Here is a 15,718-nt window from a genome sequence, read left to right as displayed (position 1 = left end):
CGTTGAACCTGTAGAGAACTTTTGGTAATATCGCCATTTTGATAATGTTAGTTCTGCCTATCCATGAACAGGGTATATTTTTCCATGTTCTAAGATCTTCTTCTTCTCTCTTTAGGGTTCTGTAGTTTTCACTGTATAAATCTTTCACCTCTTTTGTTAGGTTGATTCCCAAGTATTTTATTTTTTTTGAGGATATTGTGAATGGAGTGTTTTTCCTCATTTCCATTTCAGAAGTTTTGTCGCTGATATACAGAAATGCCTTTGATTTATGCGTGTTGATTTTATATCCTGCCATTTTGCTGAATTCATTTATTAGTTCTAGTAGTTTCTTTGTAGACCCTTTTGGGTCTTCTAGGTATAGAATCATGTCGTCCGCAAATAGTGATAATTTAAGTTGTTCTTTTCCTATTTTTAATGCCTTTAATTTCTTTTGTCTGTCTAATTGCTCTGGCTAGTATTTCAAGGACTAAATTAAATAGAAGTGGTGAGAGAGGGCATCCCTGTCTTGTTCCAGATCTTAGAGGGAATGCCTTCAACTTTTGTCCATTCAGAATGATGCTAGTCTGAGGCTTAGCATAGATAGCTTTTACAATGTCAAGGTAAGTTCCTGTTATCCCTAGTTTTTCTAATGTTTTGAACATAAAGGGATGCTGTACTTTGTTGAATGCTTTCTCTGCGTCTATCGAGATGATCATATGGTTCTTATCTTTAAGTCTATTGATGTGGTGAATAACATTTATTGATTTCTGTATATTGAACCATCCTTGCATCCCAGGGATGAATCCTACTTGATCATGGTGCACAATTTTTTTGATGTGTTTTTGTATTCGATTCACCAGAATTTTATTGAGGATTTTTGCATCTAGGTTCATTAGAGATATTGGTCTGTAGTTTTCTTTCTTTGAGGTGTCTTTGTCTGGTTTCGGAATCAGGGTGATGTTTGAGTTCCATGAAATGATGAAATAAAAAGAGAAGAACCTCAGAGATCTTCTCACCCTGAAGTTTACAACTTAAGAAGTTTACAACTTAAGAAAGCGAAATCCCAGAGAGACTTATTGACCCCTGAGCTCATTCTGTAGGATCCAGCCCAAGCCTCTCCTCCTTTTGGAAGCTGCCTCTACCTTCTTGTTAGCAGAATTTGCCATGCCTTGCTGTGGACCCACCACTGGGATTAGTACATACCTCTGATATTACCAGTGTACACAGGCATTTCTCTATTTTATTACTTTGGGCTGATGTGATTTACCTAGGAGAGGCTTACAATTCTCTAGGGGTGTATAGATGCCCTTCATTTGGGAAGGATGGGGCAATCTCTAAACCTTTGAAATTGTAAACAGAATTATATACACAAGTCTGCAGTTGTGTAGTTGTGTATTTGTATATACAAATTACATTTTATTTTAGAAGCTGGTATTTCAGCTAAAAAAAAAGTCAATACAAACTGAATGTTTTGCTTTGAGACACATCTAAATCCTATAATTTTCAGCATTTTAATCTCTAGTGAATATAATCACTTTAATTAGTATTGATTGGAAAAGTTAATTGACATGAACACAAAAATCATATATATATTTTAGGTCTGATTAGAAAACAGTCTTAGAGTTATTTTCTTGCCTAAATTTATTATCTATGAAATTCCACTTCTACAACTGATTATATGTAAAACCCCACAGTTACTGCATGCATAAACAACATCTTCTATTTTATTGTTCATCTTTTGTTAAAATATTTAGAATTTTGTGTTATTATCTTGGAGGAAATTATTAGTCACAAAGTTTTGGCTATAAAGTTTACTGTGATTGAACTATGATTATAATGTCTTTCTGCTTAATTTTACAAGATATTTTATAAATATTAAAATACATTATATATATTTTTTCTATTATTAAGAACTTAAAAGGATGTTGTTTTTCTAAGTTTGAGATGGATCATCCCCCATCTTTTCTAGAAAGCCTAGAAACCCTTTACAAAATATTGAAATAATTTATAAGTCATGAATACAAAACTCTTTAGAACTGAATCAGATATGGGCAGTTTTCATCCTTGTTTTTTAGATTGTAATATAAATTTGTGAAGAGTCTTCTGAATAATTACACTTATGTCCACATTGCTTATAGTTACCCTAAACAGGGTATACATATAATTTGTTTACGTTCTTCTCAGCTAATTGATATTTCACATAAATATGAATTTGCATCTCATCAAAGTTCTATGATGTTTGGCCCTGCTGTGGCCCACACCTGTAATCCCAGGGGCTTGGAAAGCTGAGGCAGGAGGATTGCAAGTTCAAACCCAGCCTCAGTAAAAGCAAGGTGCTAAGCAACTCAGTGAGATCCTATCTTTAAATAAAAATACAAATAGAGTTGGGGATGTGGCTCAGTGGTCAAGTACCCTTGAGTTCAATCCCTGGTACCAAAAAAACAAAACAAAACAAAGAACAAAACTCAATGATGTTTGAAGAATAAATTTAAAATAAAATCTTTCTATTTGGTAAGTAAACAGGACACTCAGAAAATCTCAGTGACTTGTTCATTCTCTTTTGACTTGTGAATTTCAGGAGATTCTTCTTGAATCCAGGGTTTTATAATACATTGTACTACTACAAAGGAATGAAACTAAAAACATATTCTCATATCACTTTTCTGTTAACACCCTTCAAAACCTACCTATTGGATAGATAAAGGCAGGGTTTTTATAATCTGAAAATATTTATAAAATATGACTAAAAGTGATAACTAAAATTATCTCTGAATGGCCTTTGTTGAGATGAGAGCTGCTGCTCACTGTTAATCAAATTCACTTGAAAACAATATTTCTTTGTGGTAGTTTAAAATGTTATTCCTCATCTTTGGCATTTTGCTTGTTCATTAAAAATGTGCCATAGTGAAACAGTATTTTAATCCTGTTCAAGACATAATGTGATTTTTAAAACTAGAGAGCCATGAGCTGGGACTGTAGCTCAGTGGTAAAGTGCTCGCCTAGCACATGTGAGGCAATGGGTTCAATCCTCTCAGCACCACATAAAAATCAATCAATAAAATAAAATTATGGTGTCCATCTATAACTAAATAATTTTTAAAAGCCCTAGGGGGCCATATCTTTCAGTGTTTATGGATAAGTTTTAATAGTTTTCACTTTGTTGTATGTACACCAATATCTATATTTTCTCTTTTTGAAATATGTTTTATTTGTTTGTGGAGCATTGTCATTTTTGTCTGCATGTCTCTTAGGCTTTCTCTCAGATTTCTCAGATCTATCTTTCCATTCACTAATTTCTTCCCCAGGTATATCTAATCTCTGATTTAATACCTACACTAAGGTCTTAATGCTATTGAGTAACTTATTTTAGCTTTATTTTCACTTTGCAATTTCAAAAGTGTTTGTGCATTTTTTTGTAGTTTTTAATTTTCATTGTTTAAATTTTTCTTGTTCCTTTATTTGTACAATCCTATAAGAGTTAACCATTACTGGGTTTTTTGTTTGCTTTGAGTCAGAATTTCTTTTGGCAAAAGTAATATGTTCTAGAACACTTCTTATTTGCTTTCTCTAGACATCAACATATTGCCTGTCAACAGTTGTATTGTATATTTTTTCAGATTTCGCTGGTAGTGTGAACATAAATGTCCCTTCCTCTCTCTCTCTCTCTCTCCCTGCCTATCTCTCTCTCTCTTTCTGTTTTTATGGAGCGCGCGCGCGCACACACACACACACACACACACACTTACTCAAAATTTGATTTCTTAAGGAAACAACTTTTAATTCATCCAGATCACAGTAGAGAGAGTTAGCTATCTTATCATCTGCCAAATTATTTTATAGATTGTTTTTCTGTTACACATTCCTAAAAACATGGCTCTTTGAAGCCCTCATTATTGTCTATTGCTATCATTTCCATATTTCCTGTTCTGTTGAAGTATGGGCCTCTGAATAAATCAATGATAAACTTAACACAGGCAATAAGATTTCAGACCACATGCTTAGATTTCTTTCTTTCTTTCTTTTTAAAATCTATTCATTCTGCTGTATTGTCATTTCTATTTAATGTAATCATAAACCTTTTTCTGCGTTCATTTTTTTAATTAATTTTTTTATTTATATGTGACAGTGGAATGCATTACAATTCTTATTACACATATAGAGCACATTTGTTCATTTCTCTGATTGTTTACAAAGTGTATTCACACCAATTTGTGTCTTCATACATGTACTTTGGATAATAATGTCCATCACATTCCACCATCATTTCTAACCCCATGCCCCCTCACTTCTCCTTCCACCCCACAGCCCTACCTAGAGTTTGTCTATAAAAGACAATAAAATCATGGCATTTGCAGGTAAATGCATGGAGTTAGAGAAGATAATGCTAAGTGAAGTTAGCCCATCCCCAAAAAACAAATGCTGAATGTTTTCTCTGATATAAGGAAGCTGATTCATAGTGCGGTAGAGAGAGGGAGCATGGGAGGAATAGACATGCTTAGCTTTCTACATTTCAGTTATGTCTTTATTTCTGGTTGTTAGCAATTTATATCCCTGTTATTACTTTTAAAATAAGCATAGGTATATATTTGACACCATTTTCGTTTCTGCCCTATTAAATTTTTTGCTATATTTAATAGAATAAACTAAATGTTGCCTGAAATTCAGGTTTCCTACTCTATGAGTCTTATGGTCAAACAAGATGATAAGTAAATCTGTTTAGACATTCAACTCAAATCCATATTTTACTTTAGACAAGTCAGTGAACACACCTGAAACTCAAAGGCCTCTCTATAAAAATGGGAACAATAATACTTGTCCCCTATACTCATGGGTTTTTATCAGTGCAAAATGATAAACTATATGCAAAGATACTTTGCATAGTACAAAGTGTAACACAAAGAAAAAGAAATCTTGTAACTCAGTCTTTGATCATTTCATAATTAGAAACATACTGTCAAATCTTAATTTTCCTCCATACAGTTTAGGGTTTAGAGTGTTAACTTTATCTCGAGCTTAAATCTTCTTCAACATTCATATGATGCATGACCATAAACAAGTAATTTAATACCTTACTGTCCTTGTTTTTAAAACGGAAAAATTAAAATCACCTACCTTTTTGTTTGAGGAGTACTCATGCTAGTACACGCACTCTCTTTAGAACAGCACTACCCATGCATGTAGGGCTGCTTCCCAAACAGTTACAGCCCCATAATAGGGTCATGATAGTTTAGAAATGGAAGACAAACACTAGATATTTTTAAAAGAGCTTGACAGCCAATAAGTGTCCATTAAATCTAAACATAAAAATAGAAATGCTTTTTAAGTCATCTTATTTTATATGATGTCATCTTAATTTTTTCATTTTGTAAAAGACTGCTGATCATTTTATACAGATAACTTGAGAAGCACTGATTCAGAGGCTGCTACATAGAAATTGCTGTGCAACCACAATCACTTGCTATTACTATTACAAGTGAATGTAAGAATATCTGTAGAATAGTCTCTACAATGGTATGACAAGTCCTGCTGCAGAGGTTTTAATAAAAAAGAGGGCTGAGGTGGTTCCTTTATGAGCTGGTGATTCCTGAGAATCACAACAGATCCACACCAAGGCACATTATAATGAAAATGCCCAACATACAGAATAAGGAGAGAATTTTAAAAGCCACAAGAGAAAGGAATCAGATTACATATAGGGGAAACCTAAATAGGATAACGGCAGATTTTTCAACACACACCCTGAAAGGTAGAAGATCCTGGAACAATATAATATCAAGCTCTGAAAGAAAATGAGTGTCAACCAAGAATCTTGTACCCAGCAAAATTAAGCTTTAGATTTGAAGATGAAAAAAAAACTTCCATGATAGACAAAAGTTAAAAGAATTTATAGCTAGAAAACTGACTCTACAAAATGTTCTTTGAAAAATATCCATGAAGAGGAAACAAAAAACAGCAATGAAAATCAGCAGAGGGAAGTAGTACCCTAAAGGAAAAACTAATAAAACAAGAAAATCAAATCAAGTTAAATAACAAAACTAAACAAATATGGCTGGGAATACAAACCATGTCTCAATAGTAGCCCTGAATGTTAATGGCTTAAACTCACCAATCAAAAGACATAAACTAGCAGATTGGAATTTTTTTAAAAAAAAGACCCAACAATATGCTACTTCCAGGAGACTCGTCTGAGAGATAGACATACACAGACTGAAGGTGAAAGGTTGGGCAAATCATACCACTCACATGGACTGTGGAAGCAAGTGGGGTTTTCCATCCTCATATCAAATAAAGTAGACTTCAAGCCAAAGTTAATCAAAAGGGCCAAAGATGGACATTACATACTGCTCAAGGGAACCATACACCAACAAGACATAACAATCATAAATATATATTCCCCAAACAATGGTGCAGCTATGTTCATCAAACAATTTCTTCTCAAGTTCAAGAGTCAAATTGATCACAAAACAATAATCTTGGGTGACTTTAACACACCTCTCTCACCACTGGATAGATATTCCAAACAAAAGTTGAATAAAAAAAATCTATAAAACTCAATAATACAATCAATAACTTAGACTTAACGGACACATATAGAGTATTTCAACTTACATAAAGTGGATACACTTTCTTCTCAGCAGCACATGGATCCTTCTCTACAATAGACCATATACTATGCCACAAAGCAACTCTTAGCAAATACAAAAAAGTAGAGATACCACCATATATTTTACCAGATCATAATGGAATGAAATTGGAAATCAATGACAAAATAAAAAAAAATTACTCCAACACCTGGAGTCTAAACAATATGCTACTGAATGAACAATGGGTTGCAGAAGATATCAAAGATGAGATTAAAAAATTCTTAGAGATAAATGAGAACATAGACACAACATATTGAAATCCCTGGGACATGGTGAAAGCTGTTCTAAGAGGAAAGTTCACTGCATGCAGTTCATTCCTTAAAAGAAGAAAAAGTCAACAAATAAATGACCTTGCTTTACATCTCAAAGTGCTAGAGAAAGAAGAACAAATCAAGAGCAAAAACATTAGAAGGCAAGAAATGATTAAAATTAGAGATGAAATCAAAAGAAACAATTGAAAAAAATGACAAAACAAAAGTTGGTTCTTTTAAAAAATAAATAAAATTTACAGACCCTTAGCTATGTTAACGAAGAGAAGAAGAGAGAAATCAAATTACAGGCATACATGATGAAAAAGGTAATATCACAACAGACACTACAGAAATACAGAGGATAATTAGAAATTACTTTGAAAACTTATACTCCAATAAAATAGAAGATAGTTGAAGGCATCAACACATTTCTTAAGTCATACTACTTGCCCAGACTGAATCAGGAAAATATACACAATTTAAATAGACCAATATCAAGTGATAAAATAGAAGACACCATCAGAAGCCTACCAACCAAGAAAAGCCCAGGACTAGATGGTTACACAGCTTAGTTCTACAAGACCTTTAAAGAAGAACTAATACCAATACTCTTCAATTTATTTCAGGAAATAGAAAAATAGGCAGCATTCCAAACTCATTCTATGAGGTCAATATCACCCTGATCCCAAGACTAGGAAAAGACACATCAAAGAAAGAAAACTTTAGACCTATATCTCTAATGAACATAGATGCAAAAATTCTCAATAAAATTCTGGCAAGTCAAATACAAAACATATCAAAAAGATTATACACCATGATCAAGTGGGATTTATCCCAGTATGCAAGGTTTGTTCAACATAAGGAAATTAATAAATGTAATTCATCACATCAATAGACTCAAAGATAGGAATCATATGATCATCTCAATAGACACAGAAAAAGAATTTGACAAAATACACTACTCCTTCATGTTTAAAACACTAGAAAAACTAAGGATAATAGGAACATATCTCAACATTGTAAAGGGTATCTACACTAAGCCCTAGGCCAACATCATTCTAAATGGAGAAAAATTTAAGGCATTCCCTCTAAAGACTGGAACAAGACAGGGATGTCCTCTTTCACCACTTCTATTTAACATAGTTCTTGAAACACTGGCCAGAGCAATTAGACAGATGAAAGAAATTAAAGGGATACATATAGGAAAAGAAGAACTTAAATTAGCACTATTTGCTGACGATATAATTTTATACCCAGAAGATCCAAAAGCTCCACCAGAAAACTTCTAGAACTAGTAAATGAATTCAGCAAAGTGGCAGGTTATAAAATCAACACCCATAAATCAAAGACATTTCTGTATATCAGTGACAAATCCTCTGAGAGGGAAATGAGGAAAACTACCCCATTTACAATAGCCTCAAAAGAAAAAAAAAATACTAGGGAATCAACGAAAGAGGTGAAAAATCTATTCAATGAAAACTACAGAATCCTAAAGAAAGAAATCAAAGAAGATCTTAGAAGACTTAGAAGTGCTGGGAAAACTGGAAATCTATATGCAACAAAATGAAATTAAACCCTTGTCTTTCACCATGCACAAAACTCATTGCAAAATGGATCAAGGACTTAGGAATACAACCAGAGACCCTGCATCTAATAGAAGAAAAAGTAGGCCCCAATCTCCATCATGTAGGATTAGGCCCCAACTTCCTTAATAAGACTTCTATAGCACAGGAATTAAAACCAAGAATCAATAAATGGGATGGACTCAAACTAAAAAGTTTCTTCTCAGCAAAAGAAATAATTTGTGAGGTGAATAGAGAGCCTACATCTTGGAAGCAAATTTTTACTCCTCACACATCAGATAGAGCACTAATCTCTAGGATATATAAAGAACTCACAAAGCTAAACACACACACACACAAAAAAAAAAACCCAAATAACCCAATCAATAAATGGGCCAAGGACATGAACAGATGCTTCTCAGAAGAGGATATTCAATCAATCAACAAATATATGAAAAATGTTCATCATCTCCAGCAATTGGAGAAATGCAAACCACAACTACTCTAAGATTTCATCTCAGTCCAGTCAGAATGGCAGCTATTATGAAGACAAATAATAGGTATTTGCAAGGATGTGGGGAAAAGGCACACTCAGACATTGCTGGTGCGACTGCAAATTGGTGCAGCCAATATGGAAAGCAGTATGGAGATTTCTTGGAAATCTGGGGATGGAACCACTATTTGACCCAGCTATATCTCTCCTTGGACTATACCCAAAGGACTTAAAAACAGGATAGTACAGGGACACAGCCACATCAATGTTTATAGCAGCACAATTCGAAATTATTAAACTGTGGAGCTAACCTAGATGCCCTTCAGTGGATGAATGGATAAAAAGAATGTGGCATATATACACAATGGAATTTTACTCAGCAATAAAAGAGAATAAAATCATCGCATTTACAGGTAAATGGATGGTGTTAGAGAAGATAATGCTAAGTGAAGTTAGCCAATCCACCCCCCCCAAAAAAAAATGTCAAATGTTTTCTCTGATTCTCTGATATAAGGTGGCTGACTCATAGTGGTGTAGGGAGCATGGGAGAAATAGATGAACTCTAGATAGGGCAGAAGGGTGGGAGGGAAAGGGAGGGGGCAGGGGGTTAGAACTGATGATGGAATGTGATGGACATCATTATCCAAAGTACATGTATGAAGACACGAATTGGTGTGAACATACTTTATGTACATACAGAGGTATGAATAATTGTTCTATATGTGTAATAAGAATTGTGATGCATTCTGCTGTCATGTATTTAAAAAATAAAACCAATTAAAAAAAAAGAAACCAAGGAAGCCTGATCATCAGAAAACAATATTCTGGAAATAAAGAAGGAAGATTCCCCTGGGATGTACTGCAAGACAGAAGACTGTAGAATGGGGTCTATAACTGCTGGAAGAAGATAATTATATTATTGTACAGTGTTGTCACTGGGGGAAACTAGGTGAAATATCCAGAGGGTCTCTTTGTACTGTTTTTACAACAGCCTATAAATCTATGATTGTCTTAAAATGATTTTTTTTAAATTCATAAACCAATAGGAAATCAAGAAATTTGATACATTTGTGACATATTTATCATGAGATAAAGTCACGAAATAACAGTAAGAAAAATAAAAGGAAACCATCACTAAATATCACACAGATTTAAAAAAACAGAAGATAATAAATTTAAAATAGAAGAAGAAAAGATGGCAGGGAAGGCTTCATTGTAATACATTTGACAGTTTGGATTAAAACACAAGCTAGCAGAGAAAAAAATAGCAAAAATGAACAAAATGCTGGATTCTTAATTGAAAAAATTCCACAAAGACATCTAAAGGCACAAATTTCTCCATTGGTCAATTCTGCCAAATATTGAAGGAAAAGAAGGACTCAATCTTAAATTCTTCCAGAGAATAGAAAAATAAGAAATATTTGCCAACTTGTTTTATGGGTCTAGCATGACCTTAATAAAAAATCTGACAAAAATCATGTAAGAAAGAAAAATGAATTGTAGGCCAACATCTCATGAGTCTGCCTGCTACACAACCTAAATGATGAAGTAGAAAATTAAATGCAGAAGGATAAACAACACTGTACTCTCAAACTGAGTTGGTTTCAAGAATGAATGTTGGTTGAGCATTTGGAATCACAAATTAACAAAATGTAAAGCATAAAGACCATTTGCAGATATCAACAGAAATATAAAAAAATTAGTAAAACTTGTCACCAATGATAACATTTGTAAATAAAAAGAAAGATGTCCCTAATTACCTGGTAAGGATAAACCCAAAATGAAAAAAGTAAATAAATAAATAAACACCTGATTTAATTTATGGTTAAATAATTCTGCCAAAGTGTAGCAGGATAAATGAATAGCACCTCCAATTAACATTTTAAAAATATCATTACCTATTCAATAAAACAAGAGGTATAAAGATCAAAAAGAATATTAACAACATTATGCATGGACAATAAACCACTTAATTGTGTGTATGAAACATCTAAAAGAGTTCTACAGATTAAAAGACAAATATAATGACTGAATACAGCATTGTTGGATATGATGTGACATGTAAAATTCAGTTAAGTAAATTTGTACTTCCTAGCAACAAATAGAAATTGAATGTTAAAAAAAGTCATCCATTAGGAAAGGTAGCAGAATACAACAGTCACTAATATGGCATTATGTAAAAATGTGAATGTGTAACCGATGTGATTCTGCAATTTGTATTTGGGGTAAAAATGGGAGTTCATAACCCACTTGAATCAAATGTATGAAAGATGATGTGTCATGAGCTTTGTAATGTTTTGAACAACCAATTAAAAAAAAGTCATCCATGATAGAAGCAAAAAATACTACATACCTCAGACTAAATTTAACAAAACTCATTCCCTACTGAAAAATATTATTAATACTTATTTTTAAACTATCTACATAGATGGAAGCATATTTTTAAAAATATTTACATAGATTGAAGTAACTTAGTGGGAAAATTTACAGTCATAATGAATAGTAAAAAATTGAGAGATGAACTCAGTGGATAATTAATATTTAAAAACATCAATTCTCCACAAGTTGATTTATAGAACCAGTTAAACTCTAATTATAAACCCCAGGTAGCTACTTCTGTGGAAATTGCAAGATAATTTCTAAAATATACAGAAATTCAAAGGTCCAAAAGTATCAAATTAAATTTATAAAAAGAAAAATGTTAGAATGTATATGCTGCTCTAAAATCAAAACAGTATCAACGAAACACTAATTAAAACTACAATTTTAGCATAAATAGACTAGACCAAGAAAAAAATAATAAAGTACCTAGAAATATAACAAACATTTTAAAAATCTTTTTTTATGTTGTTGTATTTTTATGCCTTTATTTTATCTATTTATATGTGGTTCTCAGGATGGAACCCAGTGCCTCACACATGCCAGGCAAGCACTGTACCACTGAACTACAGCCCCAGACCCTAGACCAAACATTTTTAATGATTTTATAGCAAAGTACCATGGCAATGCAGTGGGAAAATTGTTTATGAAAAAAAATGATACACTTCTGGCACATCAAAATTAATTCAAGATATACCTTAGACTTAACCTAATTACACAGTATATAAAAGCAAACAGAGGAAAACCTTCATGATCTTGGGTTAAGAGAATACTTCTTATACATGAGCACACACGCACACACACACACACACACACACACACACACACACACAATTGCTAGCAATAACAAGATAGATTGATGAATTAGATTTAATAAAATTAAAAATTTTAACTCATTGAATGACACCATTAAGGGCAATAATGCAAACCATTTTCAACCATATAGCTGAAAAAGAACTGGAATTCAGAATATATAAATAATTCCTACAAATTAATTAGGCAAATATAATAAGCTTAATTATATCAATAGGCACTTTACAAATGAAGTTATACAAATGAGCAAAACAGCATAAGAAAATGTGTTCAATAGTATTTATCATTAGGGAAATGCTAACTTAAGCCACACCAAACTACTACCACTCTTCCACCTGAGTGGCTGAAATCATTTAACTCTTACATTGATACATGTTAGAGAAGTAACCCAACAGAACCTCTTGTGCAATATTGGTGGTAGTTGTAGTGGATAAAGCCACTTAGGAAACTGCAACGTAATATCATGTAAGCTGAGAGTATGCATTCCTTGTGGCTTGGCAGTTTCAGCCCCAGCTAAATTCATAAAAGCACATGCATGTCACACCAAAATACACAACATTAATGTTCAAAGGAGATTTATTCATAATAATTCAAAACTGGAAATGGATCCAATGTCCATCATCTTTAAAGGAGCTTAATAAATTGTTCTACATTCATATAGAACAATAATGGAGAAAATTATCTAATTTTACAAAGTAACCTAATGGGAAAATTTACACTCACAATAATGAGTAAAAATATCAGTGGGTGATGCACACAGATAACACCAGCTACTAGGGAGCTGAGGCAGAAGGATTGCAAGTTTGAATCCAGTCTGGGAACTTAGCAAGACACTGTCTCAAAATAAAGTAAATATGGACTTGTAACTTAGTCATAGAGTGTTTATCTGATGTACAGAAGGCTTGGGATAAATCCCCAGTAGTGTAAAAATAAAATTAGGAGAAAATAAAAATAAACATAGAAATTCATACCATCTTTTATTCATATAAAGTAACAAAAAATGTTTTAAGGTTATCAAAATAGTGATTACTTTTGGGAATTGACTTGGTATTTGGATAGGGGCAAGGGAAGAGCTAGTTTCTTAAGAGGAAATACTATTCTACATATTTGATCTGGAAGTTGATTACATGCCCATAATCACTTTTTTCTTTTATAAATTCTCCAACTTATAGAGTTAATAGTTGTACATTCTACATACAATAAACTTTAACTGAAAGGTAACAAAATAAATGTGTTTTATTATGTCTATCAATAAATATTAACACATATATGCCAAATGTTCTTGCAATTCTTCATTTAAGATTAACAGTACAGTACACTGTGGTAGATATTATAGGAACAAAAGATTATTGATGGACACCTGGCTTCTGCTCTTGTCCAGCTTATTGCTTAATGGAGACAAGATAAAATATGAATACAGGGGCTGGGGATGTGGCTCAACTGGTAGCGCGCTCACCTAACATGTGTGAGGCACTGGGTTAGATTCTCAGCACCACATAAAAATAAAATAAAGATATTAAATAAAGATGTTGTGTCTACTTAAAACTAAAAAATGAATATTTAAAAAAATATGAATGCAAATAACCATACAGGGCTGAAAGTGGCATGAAACATAATGGACTACAAAATGGAGCAACAGAAATCTTTAAGGAAGAGGTGGCTTTGAATTGAGCTGAACTTTCAATGCTTAGTAGAACATCAACCAGTGTATATTAAAAAATATTTTTATAGTAGAAAACAAAAGAACTTTAAAAATGGTAGAAGTGTGAAAATGTAAGTGGTGTCTGGGTGTGCAAACTTGTGCAACTTAAGTGATAATGTAAAATATGAATATGGTCTATGTGAAAACTTATGCATGGCTTCTCCAGTCCAGTTTGTGAATTAATTATTACTGATAATATACCAATGAATTGAGTATCAAGAATTTGATATCTATTGGATAGTTTCTAATAGCAAGATACAGACTAATTTCTCTAATTGAAATCTCAGGGTTTGGGCAATCATAAAGTGCACATTCATGTTTGGAAGGGAGTGGGCTTTTTAACTTGGCAAACTTGGGAATTAGTTACTTCTAACTGAAGAAATTAGAGGACAATTTTGCTGGGATGTGAGGCTTGTATCTGAGAGAAGTTGACAACAGAACTTGAATAACAGCTTGAAATTGCTTTGTGGAGGTTCAGGGAGACTTGGCTGAGAATTCGATGTTATAGTGATCGTTAGGATTTGTTAACGGCTTTTGAGCAGGGGGTTTGACCTAGCAAAAGCCACATCTAAGAATAATTGACCTCATATTGAATAGAATAGATCTTCTCTGAAAATGCAGTGAATAAAGTCAGGGTGTAAGTGGTGATATGGGATTTTGATATATTTATCTTTTCTTATAAGTCAAGAATCCAAAGGAGGTAAGTAATCAAGGTAACCATGGCCAGGGCTCGATTTTGCAGGTATCTTGCAGGCCTGCACTCTGCCCCTGTTTTCCAGGATCTTCAGGCTTGACCTTGAAGGAGAAACTCCACCAAGTAAGGAGTCATATGGGTGCACAAGAAAACAGATTCATATGCATGCCTTGGGTCAGCCAGCAGGGGTTTTACAGTATTTTCCAGAAACAGGCTGCAGCATAAGGTGCTTTCTCTGCTAAAGCTATCACAGAGGGGGTGTGTATATGCACAGGGAGAATTGTGTTGTCCTGGTAATGAGATAGGGCAGGGAGCAGAGGTGAATGAGGGAAGAACACGTTGCTTTCTTATAAAAACCTTCTTTATGCCCTCACCCAATTTTACGGCTGTGGCAAGTCTCCTGAAAATGATTTTATGAATTGCATCCCAGGTCATCTTCTTCACAGTGATTCTTTTAAAAATTCTTGGAGGATGCTTTCTGTTCTCCTACAGTATAAGCCCTGGGCAGTGGGCCAAAGTTGTTTTAAATCTCACTTGAAAGTTCTGGTTCTGTGCCTGTGAATATGTGCCAGGAGGAAGTATAATAACTTATCAGGTGAGGCATCTCAGGGATAACTGGAAGCAGGAATTTTTGAGAAGAGGTTTAGGGAGCAAGGTTATTAACCCTTATAACCTAGACATTTTAGTGCTACTATTGTATTTGCTGGTTGTGAGTTTTTGTTGTTGTTAATAATAATAATAATAATATAATATAATATATAATATATAATATAAATATATAATATATTATATATTTACTCCCAGCTCCTGGAAGTACTGACAGCTGCCAGTTCACAGGAGAATCCTTCTTCTCTGCTACTGCCCTCCAAGGAAGACGGGAACCTCACCCAAGGTTCTTATACTCAGTGACTGGTGGGTAAAGGAATGTAAGGTCCAGGGTCACTTGCCATAATTCAGGACAATTCTCAAGGGCCATGATAGCAACAGAGTTCCCCATGGGTTGGCTGTGGCCCCAGCAGAGGCAACATTGCAGCCCAACTCCTTTGCCTCGTCCTGCTTTCTGCATCTCCCTTGACCTGCTAATCCCTGGAGAACTACCCAGTAAAATTTCTTCATGGAAATTTCCATCTCAGAGTTTGCTTCTCAGGCACCCTGACCTGCGGTAATTAACCAGAAAAATAGGAAGTGGCTATTTAGATTT

This window comes from Spermophilus citellus (assembly GCF_964194105.1).
Source record: "Spermophilus citellus genome assembly, chromosome: 14".
Classification (NCBI taxonomy): Eukaryota; Metazoa; Chordata; class Mammalia; order Rodentia; family Sciuridae; genus Spermophilus; species Spermophilus citellus.
The sequence above is the reverse complement of the archived record's forward strand: the minus strand, read 5'-3'. Positions refer to the sequence as shown.